This window comes from Dreissena polymorpha, chromosome 15 (assembly GCF_020536995.1).
Source record: "Dreissena polymorpha isolate Duluth1 chromosome 15, UMN_Dpol_1.0, whole genome shotgun sequence".
Classification (NCBI taxonomy): Eukaryota; Metazoa; Mollusca; class Bivalvia; order Myida; family Dreissenidae; genus Dreissena; species Dreissena polymorpha.
This window is the reverse complement of record NC_068369.1, coordinates 50,051,213-50,072,311: the sequence shown is the minus strand read 5'-3', so window position 1 is coordinate 50,072,311 and position 21,099 is coordinate 50,051,213. Positions and strand designations below refer to the sequence as shown.

The 21,099-nt window shown below is 38.0% G+C and overlaps 1 long non-coding RNA gene across 1 annotated transcript in view; it reads left to right on the top strand.

Moving 5' to 3' along the window:
• The window catches only part of LOC127859553 (uncharacterized), a 33,983-nt gene extending 28,825 nt beyond the window's left edge, over positions 1–5,158 (top strand). The window contains exon 2 of the long non-coding RNA XR_008039445.1: positions 2,139–5,158. This is a non-coding gene — a long non-coding RNA (uncharacterized LOC127859553). The remainder of the gene's footprint in view (positions 1–2,138) is intronic.
• The last annotated feature ends 15,941 nt before the right edge of the window (positions 5,159–21,099 follow it).

Here is a 21,099-nt window from a genome sequence, read left to right as displayed (position 1 = left end):
ACTGTACTGATATCCACATCAAATAATGATTTTACCTGTATTATTTGCCATTGAACGCTTATTTAAAATAATAATGGTAAATAAAACGGACGCTTGCAATAATTGTCATTAACTTTTTCAAACGGTATAAATATAAGACAATGGTAGAGCGTTTACTATTTATTGAAGTTTTTTTAAGGTACACAACAATTTAGCAATAAATGAAATCAGTTATTTTGGCAGTAAATCTAATTTTTCCAGTACAGTAGCCAGGTGCCTGTGTATTGAGCTAATAAGATAGTGATCAACACAGCAGGTTGTTAATACACAGTGTAGACTTCCCCTGACTTTGATTCGAGCACAATAAATCCCAATATTATAAAATTAACAGAACAGAACAGCGAGTTTATTTGCGACATAAGCATATACAGCTAAACATCAAACTACCATAATAATAAATACACAATACACATGCATCAAAATAACACCAAAAATATGTTTATGCATTTTGTACAAATATATGACTTGTGAGAATGTATGATGTAAGAGAAAGCTCTTTCTGTTTTAACAAAGTTAAGTGAATTTTTAAAATCCGCAATTGATAAAGAAAAAAATACAGTTAGATGTTATGTACAAAATTTTAGTTGTGGGGGGAAAATTTACTCTCTAAAAAATCTTTATATTATCTGCTCTAAGTTTAAATGCTGTAATTAGCAAGACGTATCAATACATTATAAAGAAGTGAAACTCCAGCTGCTGGATGCCTCATTTAATAATCAATCTATTATATATAATGCATTTATATATAAGCAAATTTCTGATTTCAATAGTTTTATGGTTTCCCATATTTATGCCCCCTTCAAAGAAGAGGGGGTAGATTTTTTGTACATGTCGGTCAGTCCGTCCGTCCACCGAATGGTGATGTATATCATTTGATGTATATCAAAGTTATAATGGCAGACACAGTATTGTGCCAGATAAGAGATTAGCCCTCCCCAATTAAATCAACTTTTTATAATAATTTAAACATTTATAATTTTACTTCATTCTCATTCACAATCTTACTTTGTGTAAATTAGTATAAATAATGGTTTGTTTATTTTGTGTAGTTAAAATCATCGAAGAATGTGCTTAATTAAAAAAGTGCTTCAGTTTTATAAGTTAAGGAAAGTTTTAATAAATTGATCATTTAATATATGATTTAATTTATAAATTTAGTTTTGAAACAAGAGTCATTTAATAATTAAGATAAGAATTTAATTAATAATTTAATTTTAATCCATTGATCAAGGAATATTAAATCAAATTTAATTTAAAACAGGTGCTTGTTGATCAATTTATAATATAGGAAGATAATTTAATAAGGTGTCTTAGCTCAGGTAATATTAAATACCACACAATACCTGGAAATAAGACAGCATTTTGTCTTATTACCAGTTATTGTGTGGTGTAAATGGTGGATTGGTTGTTTATTGTCTTTCTGTGTTCATTTGCTGAAATATGACAATGAATTTATAAAAATGAAGCTCATTCTATTACAAGAAAAGGAATTTTGTATAATGGAAGAGTTTTTAAGTTACAATATTCATGTAACACACATAAATCCTATTTTAAAGGTAACTGGCCGTCAACTGCAGTAGTCTGTTATATCTTATGGAGAAATTGCCATTATTACATTATGCAGTAACAAGTCAACTAAACAGCCTGAATGTTGTTGGGTTAAAATGGTTAAAATGCTGATAGAAAGAAAAAGAATTCACATATGAAACATTATAAATTGCATGCTTATGTGCCTTCTTTATAAATTCCATGAGGCCTTTATAGTTTATGCCCCCGGTAGGGTGGCATATAGCTGTTGAACTGTCAGTATGTCAGTCTGTCCGTCCGTCCGAAAAAAATTAACGTTGGCCATAACTTTTGCAATATTGAAGATAGCAACTTGATATTTGGCATGCATGTGTATCTCATGAATCCGCACATTTTGAGTGGTGGAAGTTCAAGGTCAAGGTCATTCTTCAAGGTCAAAGGTCAAATTGCGGCGCAGTAGGGGGCATTGTGTTTCTGATGAACACATCTCTTGTTTTATCTAAATTTAGAATAGCATATAATACATTTCATATTATTTGGTGTTCATCTGATATGCTCATTTGTATTTTCAGTTTGGCCATGCCCAGGAGGGAGTGACTGAGTTATGGGGTGCAGAAGAAGCACAAGCCATCTCGACATGATGAATCATCCCCAACAGCGCTTGAGGATGGTTTCCTGCTCGATGAGGATGAATCCATAACTGAGAACTGAGGATGATACTTCTCTCAACACTGCATTGTATGAAGACAAAGCAACTCAGTGTGGTTAGTCATCGTCAACAACAGAACCAGACTCAGCTGCCGTTGGAGTCTGCCAAGTTGAGATCACTGTGCCTATCAGGGTTGAGTGTTACATACTGAACGAAGTGATCCAAAGCAATTTATTGTCAATACGCACGCTAGAGACCTGGACATTCGCTTTTTACATTCAGATCAAAGCATGGCAAAACATATTTAAGGATGAAAGTATGTGTTAATGAAGCAGGACACACTACTGAATATGTTCATGGTTAGGAAGTTGCCCAGAACCATTTTTTGTGGGAACAAATTTCTAGTGATTATCTTTTTGCCCTTTAGCTCACCTGAGCACAATGTGCTAATGGTGAGCTTTTTTGATCGCCTTTTGGCAGTCGTGGAGTGCGTGTTGTGTGGCGTCAACATTTGCCTTGTAAACAATCTTGAGGACACATTAATTGTCGAAACTTCATGAAATTTGGTCAGAACATTTTTCCAAATGAAATCTTGGACAAGTTAAAAAATTGTTCCGGCTTATTGTCCGTCATCATGAAACTTGGTCACAGGATTTGTCAAAATGATATCTTGGGCAAGTTCAAAAATGGTTCCGGTTGGTTCAAAAACATGGGCACCAGGGGGTGGGGCATTTTTCCTTATATGTCTATATATAGCTATAGAAAAACCTGGTATCCGGACAATCGCTCCTACAGACAATCGCTCCTACGCTAAATTTGACAGGGCGGATGGTCGCTCCTACGATGTTTTGACAGGGCGGACAGTCGCTCCTACGATGTTTTGACAGGGCGGACAGTCGCTCCTACGATGTTTTGACAGGGCGGACAGTCGCTCCTACATTATTTTGCCAACCCGGACAATCGCTCCTACATTATTTTGTCAACCCGGACAGTCGCTCCTACATTATTTGGACTCCACGGCAAAATGTAGTGTACGCCGATCAAAGGCTAACACCTATGATTAACCGACAATTAAAATTGCCAACTTGTGTCGAAAAATGCGAAATAAGCCAGATATTTAAATTTGAAATCGATAATGTCTGTACATTTGAATTTGCCAGCATGTTGCATTTCATGAATTTTGTATTCAATGTATAATTGTTCTTGTCTATTTTGTGTTATTGTAACATATACATATAACATTTTATCAATATATTACAATTCAACACATACAAAAATTGTTCAGTATCACTTTAACACACTATTTTAATAATCATAGAAATGCCGATTAAGAAATTGTTCAGTGTCATATCAATCAATGGGTCAAATGTGAAAACAATGACCTAGCCAATTGTTTACTAACCTTAATTCACTTTAAAGGGATCTTTTGACGGTTTGGTAAATTGACAAAATTGAGAAAAGTTGTTTCAGATTCGCAAATTTTCGGTTTAGTTATGATATTTGTGAGGAAACAGTATTACTGAACATTTGCCATGGTCTAATATAGCCATTATATGCATCTTTTGACGATTTAAAAACCTAAAAATTATAAAGCGTTGCAACGCGAAGCGATTGAATAATTTGGAAAGTTCTAGTGATGTCGTTTAAATTTGTGAAACTACGATGATATAAGGTATAAAATACGCATCTTATGTATCCTTGGCAGGATAGCTCAGTTGGCTAATGCGTTTTTTACTTCGAGTCCTGCTGCGGGCTTCTTTTGTTTTCCTTTTTTAAATTTTATTTTTTATTTTTTACTGGAGCTTTTAAAATTTTATGTTTACATTTATCAATATAAAGCATTTAATAGCAAACTTCAAAACATGCCAAAATCTGTGAAAAGGCCCCTTTAATGTGACGCCATTCTGTAATCTTTATGCACGGTTCGCACATCATAGGTGTCAAAGTGGTCATTATCGATTGATACTACCATTGTTGTTATAGCAATTATTGATTTAATGCGGTTTTTATGTTTATTCCATTCGCAAAATGGCACTTATTCCAATAAATGTAATATAGGAACGAATGTCCCTGATAGGAATAATGTAGGAACCATTGTCCAAAGTGCCCTTATAACTACCTTATATTTACAGAATCGACAAACTGTAACATAGTTTGTCAGTAAGTAAATTAATTAATTAAAATCAAATTGATCGCCTCATGTTAAATTGGCTTTCTGTTAACAGGTTGGCAATTTTAATTGTTGGTTAATTATAGGTGTAAGCCTTTGATCAGCGAATAATATGTTTTGCCGTGGAGTCAAAAATAATGTAGGAGCGATTGTCCGGGTTGACAAAATAATGTAGGAGTGATTGTCCGGGTTGGCAAAATAATGTAGGACCGACTGTCCGCCCTGTCAAAACATCGTAGGAGCGACTTTTCGCCCTGTCAAAACATTGTAGGAGCGACTATCCGCCCTGTCAAAACATCGTAGGAGCGACTGTCCGCCTTGTCAAATTAAGCGTAGGAGTGATTGTCCGTAGGAGCGATTGTCCGGGATTCGAAAAACCTTTTTAACACTCTATAGAGTGTCCCAATGATATCATGAAAAACATGGCCACCAAGGGGCGGGGCTTTTTCCTTACATGACTATTGGTAAAAACATGTTAACACTCTCAGTCGCATTTATAGTCCAATCTCCATGATGAAAAATTCTTATGTGATTATGAATTTTCTTCAGCAACATTAATACCCTGCCCCATACGATAATGGCTCTTATGCTTACAAGTTTGTTGCCTGCATCACTTCAGAATATTAGCTGTTTTCTCCTGATATGTTATTAATTTTGTAATATCAACAACTTGCTTAATACGTGTAATAAATTGCTTATTTTTTTATGCCAGTTGTATTGATATGTGTTGAATGATGAAGTTTTGATGAAATATCATTAAATTGTAAAAACTATGTTCATGCATTCTTTTATTGCACAGACTAAAATTGTTACTACAGTCTCAGGTTTACTTAGAGACTGTATCACATAAATGGTTGCATAAGCTCCTCTGTAGAAGCCGGAACACATTGTTCAGAGCTTTATTCAAATTATACTACAGGTAAATGGCATTCGGATTATTCAAATTTGATAAATGCAATTAAAATGAAAAACAAAAATCTAATTAAAACAACCTATTATTAGTTGTTTGTCGTAAGATTCTTATTGCTCCTTTATCTCATTACAAAGGCCATCTTTATATACCGGTAAGAATTGTGTTTTTTTTTCAAACTGGAGCCAGATAAAATCGCTTAATAAAACAATGCGGCATGTGATTTATTTTAATTGACACATTACCGTTGAGTGATAATACCGCATACATTCTCATTTTAATAATACATAACCTATTTGTTTCAAATTGCAAAAACTGGAATGTGAAAGCGAGTTTTAGAAATGTTGATAAGCGTGTTTACTACCGTTGCAACCGTCAAACAGTTGCGCGTTTAAACCTATCTCGCCAAAACCACTGGATGCGCGAGAGTTTGCCGATATTTGGCGAGCTGCCTATCTCTGTTATCTATGTCTCTGATAAAACTAATTACTGCTGTGTTGTTTTTTTCATCCTTTCCATTTGTCTCTTTTATATGTCTGTCAAATACAGGGCATATTAAGGCTCGATTGGTCATTGTCTGCTCAGGTACTACTTACATGTACACCGGGTACTCTTAAGTATACTTACATGTACCCCGGGTACGGTAAATATACTAAAACGTACCCGGGAAATTTAAAGCTTAATCGGTCGTTGTCGGCTATTTTTATGTCCCCCACTATAGTAGTGGGGGACATATTGTTTTTGCCCTGTCTGTTGGTCTGTCTGTTTGCGCCAACTTTAACATTTTGCAATAACTTTTGCTATATTGAAGATAGCAACTTCATATTTGGCATGCTTGTGTATCTCATGAAGCTGCACATTTTAAGTGGTGAAAGGTCAAGGTCATCCTTTAAGGTCAGAGGTCAAATATATGTGGCCAAAATCGCTCATTTTATGAATACTTTTGCGTTATTGAAGATAGCAACTTGATATTTGGCATGCATGTGTATCTCATGGAGCTGCACATTTTTAGTGGTGAAAGGTCAAGGTCATCCTTCAAGGTCAGAGGTCAAATATATGAGGCCCAAATCGCTTATTTTATAAATACTTTTGCAATATTGAAGATAGCAATTTGATATTTGGCATGCATGTGTATCTCATGGAGCTGCACATTTTGAGTGGTGAAAGGTCAAGGTCATCCTTCAAGGTCAGAGGTCAAATATATGTTGCCCAAATCGCTCATTTTATGAATACTTTTGCAATATTGAAGATAGCAACTTGATATTTGGCATGCATGTGTATCTCATGGAGCTGCACATTTTGAGTGGTGAAAGGTCAAGGTCATCCTTCACAAGGTCAAGGTCAACCTTCAAGGTCAAACGTCATATAGGGGGACATTGTGTTTCACGAAGATAGCAACTTGATATTTGGCATGCATGTGTATCTCATGGAGCTGCACATTTTGAGTGGTGAAAGGTCAAGGTCATCCTTCACAAGGTCAAGGTCATCCTTCAAGGTCAAACGTCATATAGGGGGACATTGTGTTTCACAAACACATCTTGTTTTTAATTAAATATATTCACATTTATGTCAATTTTCTGTAAAATGGCCTCTATATTATCGAAACTCTTACGCACAAAGCATGTTGAGGCAGTTTTTTTTTAAATAGAAGTTTGTTTAAGATAATCGGTAGCGCGTTTTACGACATAGGATTTTAGGCGGGAATACAACTCGAGTACAGTCTAATATCGACCGGGTACGATTTAGTATATTTACCGTACCCGGGGTACATGTAAGTATACTTAAGAGTACCCGGGGTACACATAAGTAGTACCGGAGTCGACAATGACCAATGGAGTCCATATTAAGGGATTAATTATGTCATGCCTGGGGTCGGTCAGCTTCCAGTTCTTTGTCCGGAGTATTAGTCTTTAACTATATCACCTATTCACATGAAACTTCATATATGCATATATGGATAGATCTCACTGATTAGAAGTTCAGTGCACAAGAACTATAGCTATAGCCCCTTCATTACTTTATTTATCTCACTTTTTTATTGTCCGGGTCATAACGTAATTACAATAAGACCCATTTACATCAAACTTCGAACAAAGGTAGGTTGTGGTGTATAGAAGTGCAGCGTTCAACAATCATAAGTCGAGAACTCTGGCTTGCATATTTCACAATTCTATGCCTTTGTTGGTTTCACATTTTTTCTTGGTTTCCTGTTTTCCTGAAACTACTAGTTCATGATTGAAAATTAAGTTTTTATTACATTTAGAAAGGAAATCATACTGCTTATATGGGTTATATCAAATATTTCAGTTGTGTGTGGTATATTGTATTTTATACACAATAATGAAAAGTGATATAAGTCCTTGGTGTTATATGTCTGTTTGCTTAGAGGGAAAAAGACAGCACAGGAACTAACGTCTGGGATATCATATCCTTATCAGAAAACAAAACAGTTAATAACTGAAACTGCAAATATAACTCAAATGTATTTAAACATCATCGATTCTATTGGAGAAGTGGTGTGTCCCATAATTGAAACTAGCCAGTACAGTATGTTTCAAGAAGACTGCCGCATGTCTCTGCTAATAACGCTACCAGTGCACGGTGTTGTTAAAGATAAAAAACAAACAACTACAATAACAAAACAATGAACCTAACATACTGCCCTATTCAGGCATTTTGTGTAAAAAAAAAAAAAAACTTGTGGAATGTAACCGGTACACTAAGGTACGACATTGCACCGAAAATGTTTGCAAGCTAAATTTCTAGGAAAAAAACCTCCAAAACTGTTACACGGGAATAAACAGCAAAAGAAATACAATTCCGAATGACAATAATTATGCTTCCGAAGTTATTGTCTTTCTGGATTGTATTTATCATCACAGAAATGGATAAAAGCAACGTTAGGATTATCAAAAGGTAAATGTAATATATTTTCGAGATAAGTCACTATATTATTTATACAGTCTTTCAAAATTATGGAACGTTTTAAATTCATCTTTCCAGAAATAGCAATATGTGGGGTTAATCTCTTTCAAAAAGACATTTTATTCAACGTAACATACCGAGTTAAGAAAATTCAAAAATTATAAATTGATTTTGAAACCTTTAAAAGAAAACATCAATTATTTAATAAAGTTTGGTGTATTTTACTCTTTATACAATGGAAAATATTGCAATGGGTATAAACTGTTTATTGAAGTCTGATCCCCCCCCCTCCCTTCTCTGGTCAAACTCCCATTGGAGTTCTTTATAAATTGGAGTTAAACGGGGATCCCCCGTCAAACACCCATTGGGGTTTAATTTAAATGGTGGATTGACGGGGTCCCCCGTGAAAACTCCGTTGGAGTTTAATGGATATGGGAGATGGATGGGATCCCCCGTCAAAACCCCACGTGGGAAGAAAATCTACAAACACTTTATTTTCTTATTAAAGTACATATTTCTTACAATTATAACTTAAACATGTGTATTTGTAAACATTGAAACAGAAAACAAAGCATAATATTTAAATTACATTTTTTGTAAAATATAGGTAAATTCTCCCGTCTGGAAAAAACTCCAGTTGGAGAATTGCAATTCTTAACGGGGGAGCCAAAACTCCGTTGGGATCCAACGGGAGATGGCAACTTTATCATCAAATAACTCTACTTTTCAAAAACATTTTAACACTTTTTTTTCAATTATATGTATGTACTCAATGCCCCCTACAAATATGCAAAATTTCATAACAATTGTTCAATAAATAAAAAAAATAAGTTTGCAAATAATCTGGATTTGCAAACTTAATCTGGATACTGTTAGAGGTTTTGACAGCAAAAATTGAGAAGATCTAAGAAGCCGGTCCCAGGAAAATGGAATTGTAATCTTTGTCATAAATGGATATTTGTTTTCTGTATAATGAACAATTATTAACCTGGCACTCTAATCCGTATAAAATCAATACTTATTTATGTTTAATAACTTTTGTCATCGTTATTAATGTCTGTTTAAGCTGTAACTTTAATAGATATCATAACAAAATGATGAAGCCTACTTATTGTGGGTTGAAATCCCAGTCCAATAACCTTTTCCAGGGTTTTTTTTGGCCCGATTTTATAGCCGAAATTCGGCTATGTTCCCAATCCCAAAAAGTATACTTTTTTCCCAAAATGTGGCCAAAAATTCCCAATTTCCAAAAAAAAAAAAAAAAAAATTTTTTTTTTTTTTTTTTTTTTTAGAAAGAAGTGTCTCATGCGTATTTTATCTCCATTTTAATTCAATTACATCTAACAAAGTATTTTATGATTTTGTTCTTTATATTTGAATGATTATAAAGAGTTATATCAAACTTAGTATTTCACTAATCAGTGGACTTTTCGTGTGGAAAAAAAGGCCAATGAATTTATTTTCCCAATTTCATGAAAATGCCGATAAAATTCCCAATTCCAAAGCCATGGGCTATCTTCCCAAAAAGTGGAAAAAAAAACCTGTTTTCCGACAAATGTCTAAATGGCTTGAAAAACAATTTACTTAGTTTTATTTACTTAAATAAATAATCTTATGAAAATGAAAATACATTTAAGATGATTATTAACCGAATGTTATGTAAACTTCTGAAAATGACTGAAATCAAAGGACACCCTTCGACTATTGCCGAAGACTAATTAGTCACTGGTTAATAACTTTGCATTGTACCACGATTTATAACAATTACACATTGTGCACAGCATTTTAGACAGACTGCGTTGTCTTTTTGTTATATCCCCGTACAACCATTTTCGGATCCCCAAAACGGGTTTCCAGCAAATATCAGCTATAGTCAAGACATAATAAGTTTTTGTTGAATGACAAGAAAACAAATTTCTACAAAGCATTGTAGCTTTTTTGTAGTTTACCAACACTTAATGGCGTTCTGCTCAACATACATAACTTTCCACAATGTTTTAATTATGTCAAACATGACACTAGGACTGTCCTACTCTTAAACAGTTGTTGTAATGAATTGAAAACGTTATAACATATGATCAGGTGGACGTAAACGTTAAATGTCCATCAACTGTGACGGATCATGAGCATATAATGGGCAAATAAGTACATCTTTTTTCTTCAACGTCCTGGTATACATTGTTAAGGGCCTTGAGACCATAGGGTCAGTAGTTTGTGGTTATAGGGTCTTAATGAAGCCTTAAGTGTTATATGTTTTTGAAATTCGTTTAGAAAAAGAGAACTTACCGGTATTTGTTAAAAATAGTTTAAAAAATTAAAGTAACAGTTGTACCATTATGATTTCTTTTTAGTATTGATGCAGATTAGAGAAGACCCAGTTTTGTTAATCAGTGTTTGTTGTACACTGCACTATTAGCACGTTTAGAGCAATGCTAGGCCTCGGGTACTATACAAAGTAGCAGACAAACAGTTGTTTTGACAAAAAATTCAAATATTTCCATTTAATTTGCTCGATTTATGAATGGTAGAATGTTGGAATGGTAAAACTCCCCAATTTTACCTTAGATTCCAAGATTCCAATAAATAATGATATTTTATACCGTTCTTGTTGTTTATTTAACATTTTATAAATTTGTTGTTGCATAATATGTAAACAAAGTGTGTGCGCGCATACTAGTGTCGGGTTAAAAAAACGTATAAAATGATGTATATCCGTGAATGATCAAAAAGGTGGTTATTGAAAAACGTGGTGGGAAGTACATGTATGGTATATCATATTCATGTCAATCAGTCACTAAGCATGGTTAATGAAAGTGAAATTTCATATAAAAATGCTCTATTACTGCAGTCTCTATATACAGTTAAAAAGTGACCAGAATGCAGGAGTTTACGTTTCATTATCACAATTTTCTAATGGGAGGACCTCCAAAGCCCCCTATTAAAGGAGGGGGACATCCCCTCCCGCACACCCCCCCCCCTTCGCCGGCAAAAATTCGCACCCCCTTTTGAAAACCCTGGCTACGGGCCTGGTAAACCCCTGACAAACCCGTTAATCATGCAGCCTGAATTATTAACGCGTGTTATTTTCGAAGGAGGATATAATTCACACTCGATTGGTCAGTGTCGGCTTGGGTACTACTTAAATGTACCCCGGGTACTCTAAAGTATACTTTAATGTACCCCGGGTACGGAAAATATACTGAAACGAGTGGTCCCGGTTAGCTGTTTTGGCGATGCTTTTGTTACCCTCCCGCTGGATACGGATTACCAGAATCGACGAATCAGGTTGGCCGATCACATTATACGCATGTTCTGTCCATATATCTGCGATTTACCGGCAGTGTGTTCCTTTTGAAACCGTTAGGACTCTGTCGCCCACGTGAATAACAGTTTCACGTACTTTCATGTCGTACTGTTGTTTCGCTTTCTTTCGCAAAAACGTGGAAAGAACGCGAAACAACAGTACGACATTATAGTTTTTTGTCCCCAGATGGCGGTGTGTCCTCATCTACTGTGTGTGTAAGTCCTCAGTGTTTGGGCAGTGCCGTATTCGAAATAAAAAATAAAAGCCATTTACTTTTATATCCAATGCATTCGATTAAAATATATAATAATGTCACTAATTAATAACAAAATCTGTCAGGAAGAGTAAAATAAAACATTTTAATGAAGACGGTATATTTTTTATTTCAAAATAATGTGCTTGTGATGTCCTCAGAAAAGTGTCTGTGAAGTCCCTACAGTATGTGTTTAAGTTGTCCTCTGTAGTTGGACTGTCCTCACTGACAGGTCTGCCCTGAGTGTGATGTGTATCCCATCGTGTGATGTGCATCAAGCAACTGTCCTCATTTGTCTGTAAAATAACATGTTTATCTTTGTATTTTAGAGAAAAAAAACAGAAAAGCTCGGAATGCAGTATAGATCGTGTATGTGAAAGTAGAAAGTCATACTATGCTTGCATAATGGTGTTCCCAGTCGACTGCAAGTTTACAAGCCTATACTGTACACTTGTGTTTGAATACGCTCGTGCGTGTGTGTCCAAAGCTAATTTACAAGACCCTCTGTGCTGTTAGACAGCAATATGTGGGGACCTGTGTCCGTTACCTTGCAAGGAAAAATGGTTAACTATGAGCCAAAGGTCAAATTTATCCCTGCCCTGTCTGGGCAAAGTGTGATGATTTGGATCCAAATAAAGCAGTGCAATTAAGGCAGTGCAGGGCTGCCTTAATACACCATAGAATTTCTACTTCTCAGAAAATGTTTGATCTTCCTCCTCTGTTCTTTTTATTGCATGCTGTGCCTCTTGTATGGCCATCTCCGCTCTAACCTGCAGTCAACGAACCCCCCACCCCCAACTGTTTGCCAAGCATAATAAGCGTAATGGTACCGCCGTCCTGGGACATTATTGTTTTAATTGCTGTATTTCAGCCACCCGTTCGTCTTTGCTGCTGCTTTCTCCGCTGCTCTCATCCCCTTAAGATCCACCTTAGGCCTATGGCTCACCTTGACACACGGCTAGCCTTCCAAGTTAATGAGACAGCGTATAAAGACGGCCAGCTCGTGGAGTAGCGGTAATTGCTGGTATTGACAGTGCAATCCATAGAAGTTCCTCTAAACGACTTCCATTTGGATAAAAGGCCTAAACCAGTCGATGGTTGAAGTTCCACTACGGCAAACTCTTGCCTTGGTGCTTTGCATGCTCTTTACAGCTGATCGACCTAGTAGACAACATAAAAAAGTTATGAATCTGCATAAGATACAAATTCTTCTCATCTAGAAGCTGTTTGATGGAATACGGTAGAAATTATTGAGCTTGAAGTTATGAACCAAAACATGGTATTTCAATACTATATGACCCACCTCGACGTTCAGATGTTGAATGATGGCGTTCATGATCGGAATAACAACAAAATAATGTGTACAAGTCCCACACAAGGCCCAAAGTATACAAAGCCAAATTATTGGGATTGAAACCACATGGCCTTCCCTACTTGATCTCAAATGGACTTTGTGTTTAGTATTTATTACCATACGGTCCCACATTATGGTCCATATTGAACCTACACTGGCATGCTTGGATGGACCATTATGGGCTTTCAGGTTGATCCAAAAATGGGAAAACATAACTGGCACCCCTTGTATCATATTTTGGAAATAAAATTTATATGTGTCCCTCACTTAGCCCATGATATAAATAAGCTCTGGTATATTTTATCATTAGGTGGGATGCTGGGATTCATATGGGTGTTTTTGGAGTGGACCAACATGGGTTTCTTGCTTGATTCATTATTGACCTGATCAAGTAACAAGAACTGTTGGAGAGCTCTTAATCTTATCATAATAAAAGACTTATGATATTCATCGAGCATTTGATTTGTGTTTGAGTGAACCCACAATTTTTGGAAAAAATTGTCAGACAAATAATATTGTCTGTGTATATATAGATTTCCAAGGATAAAATGGCCCCTAAATTTGACATATTTCGACCTACATGTGAAGTAATAAAATTCTGCCTATATGGTTATTTCTGTATAAGGGAATACTTCTTGTAAGTGTACATGAAATCCATTAAGCCATTCTTTAGAAACTCTGTTACCAAAATTTTAAACTTATCTTGGAGTGCGGATACAAATTTTATTACACAAGACCATGTAGCCTTGACATTTAACTGTTTGACTTCAAAATTGATTGAATTCCTCTCGTGTAGCATGCATATTACTGATATGGACAAAGCCTTCTCTTAAAACGAACTTCATGATACATGTGATGACCTTTGACCGTTGATCTCAAACAATAGGATTGTTGGTTTCCTCTTCAATATGCTGATTGCAGGTCAACAGGTCATCTAACTATTAACGGGACATACAATGGTAAATGGCCGGAATGACAAATCAGTGAAAAGCAATTTATCCATATTGCTTCAAATGGGGGCATAATTATTATGATTTAACGGTCAGTAAAAAAGTGGGCTCCCCATTTATACTATACATTTACCATATTTGCTTGTTATTTAGCATTCTGTATTTATAAATGGTGTTTTCACTTTGGCAAGCCTAAACAATGACATGAAAAGAGAACTTCACTAAATAGACCTACAACTCGGCAGGAAAAAGGTACAAAAAAAGGAAAAGACAGTTTTATTTTTAATGAAGCAATAATCATAAGATTGTTGCAAATTGAAATTTTAAAGGTATTAAGACGTATCGCCACAGCGATGGTAAATATTATAACTTCTTATGCTATACTGTACAACATAGTATAAGATATATGTAACAACATGTATACCAATTGGGCACTTCATCCCATGCCTGTACAAAACGTTTATATATATAATTATTCATGTGAACTAAAACCGTCCCACAAACAGTTAGCCTTAACAAATACAGAAACTAACAAGGGGGAAACTTTACAACAAAATCACAATTTCCCTGTAATGTCAAGACACACTATCAAAAAGTGAATCAATTTTTATTAAAAATCTTTGACTGGTTAACTGTTTAACAAATATTGTTTAAAGCAGAACTTCTCATCAAAAAGTATACACTTTACGTTGTAAACTGAATTTCCTTCAATGAATTGAACAACAACAAAATGTATCTATTCACTGGCATACAAGTATTTCCTATGTATCTAAACTTCACTTACACTATTTTGCTCTTTCTTGACAAAACACACACTTATCTATAACATGTGAAACCAAAACCAAGCTACAAACAGAAAGCTTATGAATGTATTGCACACATATACGCATTAAATTATTAAAACCGTGCATATTTGCATCAATTTTAATCTGTAACTTCGTTTTTGATGCCTTCACATTTTTGCTTAGAACGTTCTGATGCAGACTCAGATCTAGCCTACACATTTATAATTGTAGTAATTGTGTTGTCCCTGATATAATTGTAGTAATTGTGTTGTCCCTGATATAATTGTAGTAATTGTGTTGTCCCTGATATAATTGTAGTAATTGTGTTGTCCCTGATATAATTGTAGAAATTCTGGTTTTCCAACAAAATTGTTGGAAATGGCATGTCTTAACAAGAGGGCCAAGATGGCCCTAGTTCGCTCACCTGAGAGGAGTCGGTTCATTCAATCTTTACCAAATGTCAAACTTAACCTAGATATTGTCCAGACAAACATCCTGGTCAAGTTTCATTATTATTTAATCTGCGAGTCATGATCAATGTACCTATAAATTTTCATGATCCTAGGCGTAAGCATTCTTGAGTTATCATCCGGAAACCATTTTTTTTAAGTTGAGTCACCGTGACCTTGACAGCCATTGTGTGAATACGTTTTTTGGCACTGTGACCTTGACCTTTGACCTAGTGACCTGATAATCAATAGGGGTCATCTGCGAGTCATGATCAATATACCTATGAAGTTTCATGAACCTAGGCATAAGCGTTCTTGAGTTATCATCCAGAAACCAATTTACTATTTCAGGTCACCGTGACCTTGACCTTTGACCTAGTAACCTGAAAATCCATAGGGATCATTTGCGAGTCATGATCATTGTACCTATGAAGTTTCATGATCCTAGGCATAAGCGTTCTTGAGTTATCATCCGGAAACCATTTGACTATTTCGGGTCATCGTGACCTTTGACCTAGTGACCTGGAAATCAATAGGGGTTATCTGTGAGTAATGTTCAATGTATCTATGAAGTTTCATGATCCTAGGCATAAGCGTTCTTGAGTTATCATCCGGAAACCATTTTACTGCTTTGGGTCACCGTGACCTTGGCCTTTGACCTAGTGACCTGAAAATCAATAGGGGTCATCTGCTAGTCATGATCAATGTATCTATGAAGTTTCATGATCCTAGGCATAAGTGTTCTTGAGTTATCATCCGGAAACCATTTTACTATTTCGGGTCATCGTTACCTTGACCTTTGACCTAGTGACCTGAAAATCAATAGGGGTCATCTGCGAGTCATGATCAATGTACCTATGAAGTTTCATGATCCTTGGCATAATCGCTCTTGAGTTATCATCTGGAAACCATCTGGTGAACGAAAGGACCGACATGAGCAAAACAATACACCCCCTCTTCTTCGAAAGGGGGGGGGGGGGGCATAATGAGAAAACTCTCGTATCAAGGAAACAAATCTTCTGAGTGAATTTCAAGAAAATTGGGCCAAAAATGTGACTTAGACTGTGTTCACATGTTTTCACTATATACATTATAGAGAAAAATGCCCCGCCATGTTTTTTTATCGATCCCGACCATTTTCAAACTCGTCCGAGATATCAATAAAACCAATGTTTTGACCAACTTTCATGATGATTGGGCAAACATTGTGACTTCTAGAGTGTTTACAAGGTTTCTCTATAGCCAAATAGGGAAAACTGCCACTATATACATATAGAGAAAAATGCCCCGCCCACTGGCGGCCATGTTTTTTCACCGATCTCGACCATTTTCGAACTCGTCCGAGACATCAATTGAACTAATGTTTTGACCAACTTTCATGATGATTGGGCAAAAATTGTGACTTCTAGAGTGTTTACAAGGTTTCTCTATAGCCAAATTAGGAAAACTGCCCCGTCCACTGGCGGCCATGTTTTTCAACGGATCGGAACCACTTTTGAACTCAACCAAGATCACTAAGACAAACATTTTGACAAAGTTACACGAAGATTGGGCATGAAATGTGACTTCTACAGTGTTTACAAGGTTTTTCTTTTTTTTGACCTGGTGACCTAGTTTTTGACCCGGCACAACCCAGTTTCGAACTCGGCCGAGATTTCATTGGGACAAAGCTTCTGACCAAGTTTCATGAAGATGGGACAAGAAATGTGGCCTCTAGAGTGTTTACGAGCAAATGTTAACGGACGGACGGACGGACATACGACGGACAAAGACCGGTCACAAAAGCTCACCTGAGCAATCAGGTGAGCTAAAAATACTACTTGCTTTTGACTATAATAAATAACACAACTGATGTCAACTTTGTTTGGACATTTTTTGAACTTCTGCTTTTAATCATCGAAAAATTTAGCACAAACTAAAAATGTAATCAAAGTCAAATTAGAACACTTAATTTATTGACATTGACACTGCCTTATCAAAAAATCAAGTACATTACAAATATACATGTATATTATTTACCATACCTGCAATAATACACATATAATATATATATTTTCCAAAATTTATTTTGTGTTTTATATCTATTGTTCCCATACTGGGTTGCACAACAGGGCCCGTGTCTTTGCAAAAAGAAATAACACATTTAAGTTATATAACTGACATTTTAGGTCACCACATTCAGAGATTAGGGAGTAATATGTTCCTAAAATAATGGACATATGGATGATGGAAAGAGAAAACGGAGAATTCCAGATCTCAATCAGAGAGGTTGTGACTAGCACGTAAACTTAAAAAAATAAATGTATCATTACTTATTTTATAACAGCTCCATATTATTTTTCCAGATTTCATTAACAACTAAAAACAGTCCTTTTGGAAAAAACGTATTCATAATTTTCTTTCATTTTAAATCATGCTCTGAAATAATAAGTTATTTGGTGTTTTTTTAAATACATGTAGTTTTTCCCCCTTTATAAACAGTTTTTAAGTGCATATCATGGCAGTCAGTTAACCAACTCGCTTTTCCTGGGTTAGCTCCTTAACCACTAAGTGCATATCATCATGTAACTGACAACAGCCCTACTTGAGTCAGAGGTAGGGGTAGAAAGGAATTCGTGACCCATCCTCAGACCAGGGTCCGGTTTAATGAGAGCGACCATGGTCGGGCGACTATGGCTGTACCCGCGAATAATCGTCGTGCTTCGATAATCGGGTTTAATAGAGAGCGACGATCGTAGGTCGACCGCGCGTTGTTCGACATACTGTCGAGCGACCGCAGTCCACCTCTCACACCACGACTACTCGTCGCTTGACGCTTTGTCGGCACCCAAACCCCGTGCAAGGAGACTCCCAGACAATTTGCGACGGTACCAAGTTCGTCTGGGTACCTGTAGGACAATTCCAGACAATCTGCGACGGTTTCAGAAGGTCTCCCAGACCAGCTGGGCACCTGCAGAAGACACCCAGACAGCGTGCGACGTAACCAGTCTCCAAGACTGTCGGCGCCCCTGCAGGACACTCCCAGACAGTCTACGATGGTGCCAAGACCGTCCGGGCATCTGCAGGAGAATCCCAGACTGTGCCAGACAGTTTCTCTGACCTTCGGGCACCTGTCTGGGTACCTGAAGACTGTCTCCCAGACCGTCGGGGCACCGGCAGGAGACTCGCACACGGCGCCAGAAATATACCAGACCGTCGGGGCACAAGCAGAAGACTCCAAGACAGTCTGCGACGGTGCCAAGACCGCCAGGGCACCTGCAGGAGACTCCCAGACGGTGCAAAAAATTCTCCAAGATTGTCGGGGCAACTGCAAGAGACTCTCAGACAGACGGCGACAATGCCAAGACAGTCGTGGTACCTGCAGGCGACTCCCAGACGATGCCAGACGGTCTCCGAAACCGTCAGGGCACCGGCAGGAGACTCTCAGACAGTCTGCGATGATGCCAAGACTGTCTGGTCACCAGCCGGATACTCACAGACAGTATCCCAGACCGGTGGGGCACCTGCAGGGACTCCAATGCAGTCTGCGTCGGTGCCAAGTACGTCTGGGCACCTGCAATCGATTCCCAGACAGTCTACGACGGTGCCAAGACCGTCCTGACACTTGCAGGAGATTCTCAGATGGTGTCAGACAGTCTCCCAGACCGTCGGGGCACCTGCAGGAGACTCCAAGACAGTCTGCGATGGTGCAAAGACCGTCCGCACACTTGCAGGATATTCTATAACAGTCTTCGACGGAGTGAGAGACTGTCGGGTACTGTTACAGATTGTCTGGGAGTCTCTTTAAGTTGCCGAGAAGGTCTTAGCACGTCGCAGAATGTATGGGAGTCTCTTGCATGTGCCCCGCCGGTCTGCGAGACTGTCTGGCACCATCGCAGACAGTCTGGGAATCTCCGGTATGTGTTCTTACACCGTCTTAACACCGTCGCAGATTGTCTGGGAGTCTCCTGCAGGTGCCGATCCGGTCTGAGAGACTGTCTGGCACCGTCAAAGACTTCTGAAAGTCCCCTGCAGGCATTGGCACCGTCGCAGACCGTCTTTGAGTATCCTGCTGGTGACCAGACGGTCTTAGCACCGTAGAAGGCTGTTATGGGATTCTCCTGAAGGTGCCCTGACGGTCTAGGAGAATTCTGGCACCGTCTGGAAGTCTCCTGCAGCTGCTTAGACGGTCCTGGTACCGTCGAAGACTGTCTAGAAGTCTCCTGCGGATGGCTTGCCGGTCTGGGAGATTTTCTGACAGCGTCGCAGACTGAGAATCTCTTGCATGTGCCCAGAAGGCATTTGCACCGTAACAGACTGTCTGGGTGTCTCCTACTGGCGCCCAGACGGTCTCGGCACCGTCGCACACTGTCTCGGAGTCTCATGAAGGTGCCCCTGCCGATTTAAAAAACTGTCTGGCACCGTCGCAGACTGTCTGGGAGTCTCCTGCAGGTGCCCAGACGGTCATGATATCGTTGCAGACTGTCTGGAAGTCTCCTGCAGGTGCATCGCCGGCCGGTCTGGAAGACTTTCTGGCAGCGTCGCAGACTGTCTCGGGGTCTCTTGTAGGTGCCAAGATGCCGCCGCAGACTGTCTAGAAGTCTCCTGCAGGTGCATCGCCGGTCTGGTAGACTTTCTGGCAGCGTCGCAGACTGTCTCGGGGTCTCCTGCAGGTGCCAAGATGCCGCCAAAGACTGTCTAGAAGTCTCCTGCAGGTGCCTTGCCTGTCTGAGAGACTGTCTGGCACCATCGCATGAGTCTGCAGTCCTCAAGGCCACACCACACGCGTTTATGGCTGCCACAATCTCCTGCCACTTTTTCCGCTTGTTTGCCTTGGTCATCAATTGCCCGTGCTTTTCCTCCAGCAGGTTCTTATTCTCAATAACAAGCTCTTAAAGGATATCTCCTTTTTGGACCATGCATGGCACTGAATCGAATTGTTGCTGTCTTCGTCTTTAATTTTTCGCGTGTATTTTCGCCGTCGGATGTTGAAGGCGGAAGTGGTAATTTTCTTTAAAATAGCGACTACCACGACCGCAGTCGACTGATCACACCGTCGTGCGACCACAGTCGCGGCAACTTGCTCCTTGAATGCGATGAACGGTCAGTTGGCGGCCGATGAGCGTCTGTCGACCACACAGTCAACCGACTACAGTCAGGTTTTGTAGTTTATCATTAAACCGGACCCAGTTATGTTGCCAGATTAGGGATGGACCCCCATTTCTCGGATTAGTAGTCCACCGCTCTAACAACTGAGCTAGGTGGCCTAATATGATCAGAAAAAGTTTTTATACTAAATGGTCATCTCAAAAGCTTTTTAAGGGATAGGGGCATACTTTAAAATGGTCAATGAATGTATATAAATTCAAAATTTGTTAAAACTTTAAGAGTCAGAAAAGTTCCTAGTAAGTTGTGCTAAGATACACTCTCCCAGCACTCTAGGTTGTCACAAAATATGTAGATATTTCTTTTGCATTTAGTCTGCAATTTAAGAAAAACTTATCAATGAAACTAATGATTTATTTTCATATAAACAAACTTGAATATTCAAATGTTTTTTGAATGCATTCCATGTGCCTTTTCTTACAAAGCCACTTTTGAAAACCTTAAAAAATGATTATGTCATATCAAATGTGTGGAAATGTCTTTAATAAAATTAGTAAGGACAAACAGCAACTCTTGCCAATTTGCAATTCGTTGCATCAAAGTAAGTGAACTGAAACAAACTTAAATGCTTTTAATTGGAAAACAAGAGCACCGCATAAAGGGTACCACGCTCGGCTACGGGTGCTTGTCAGATTTTTT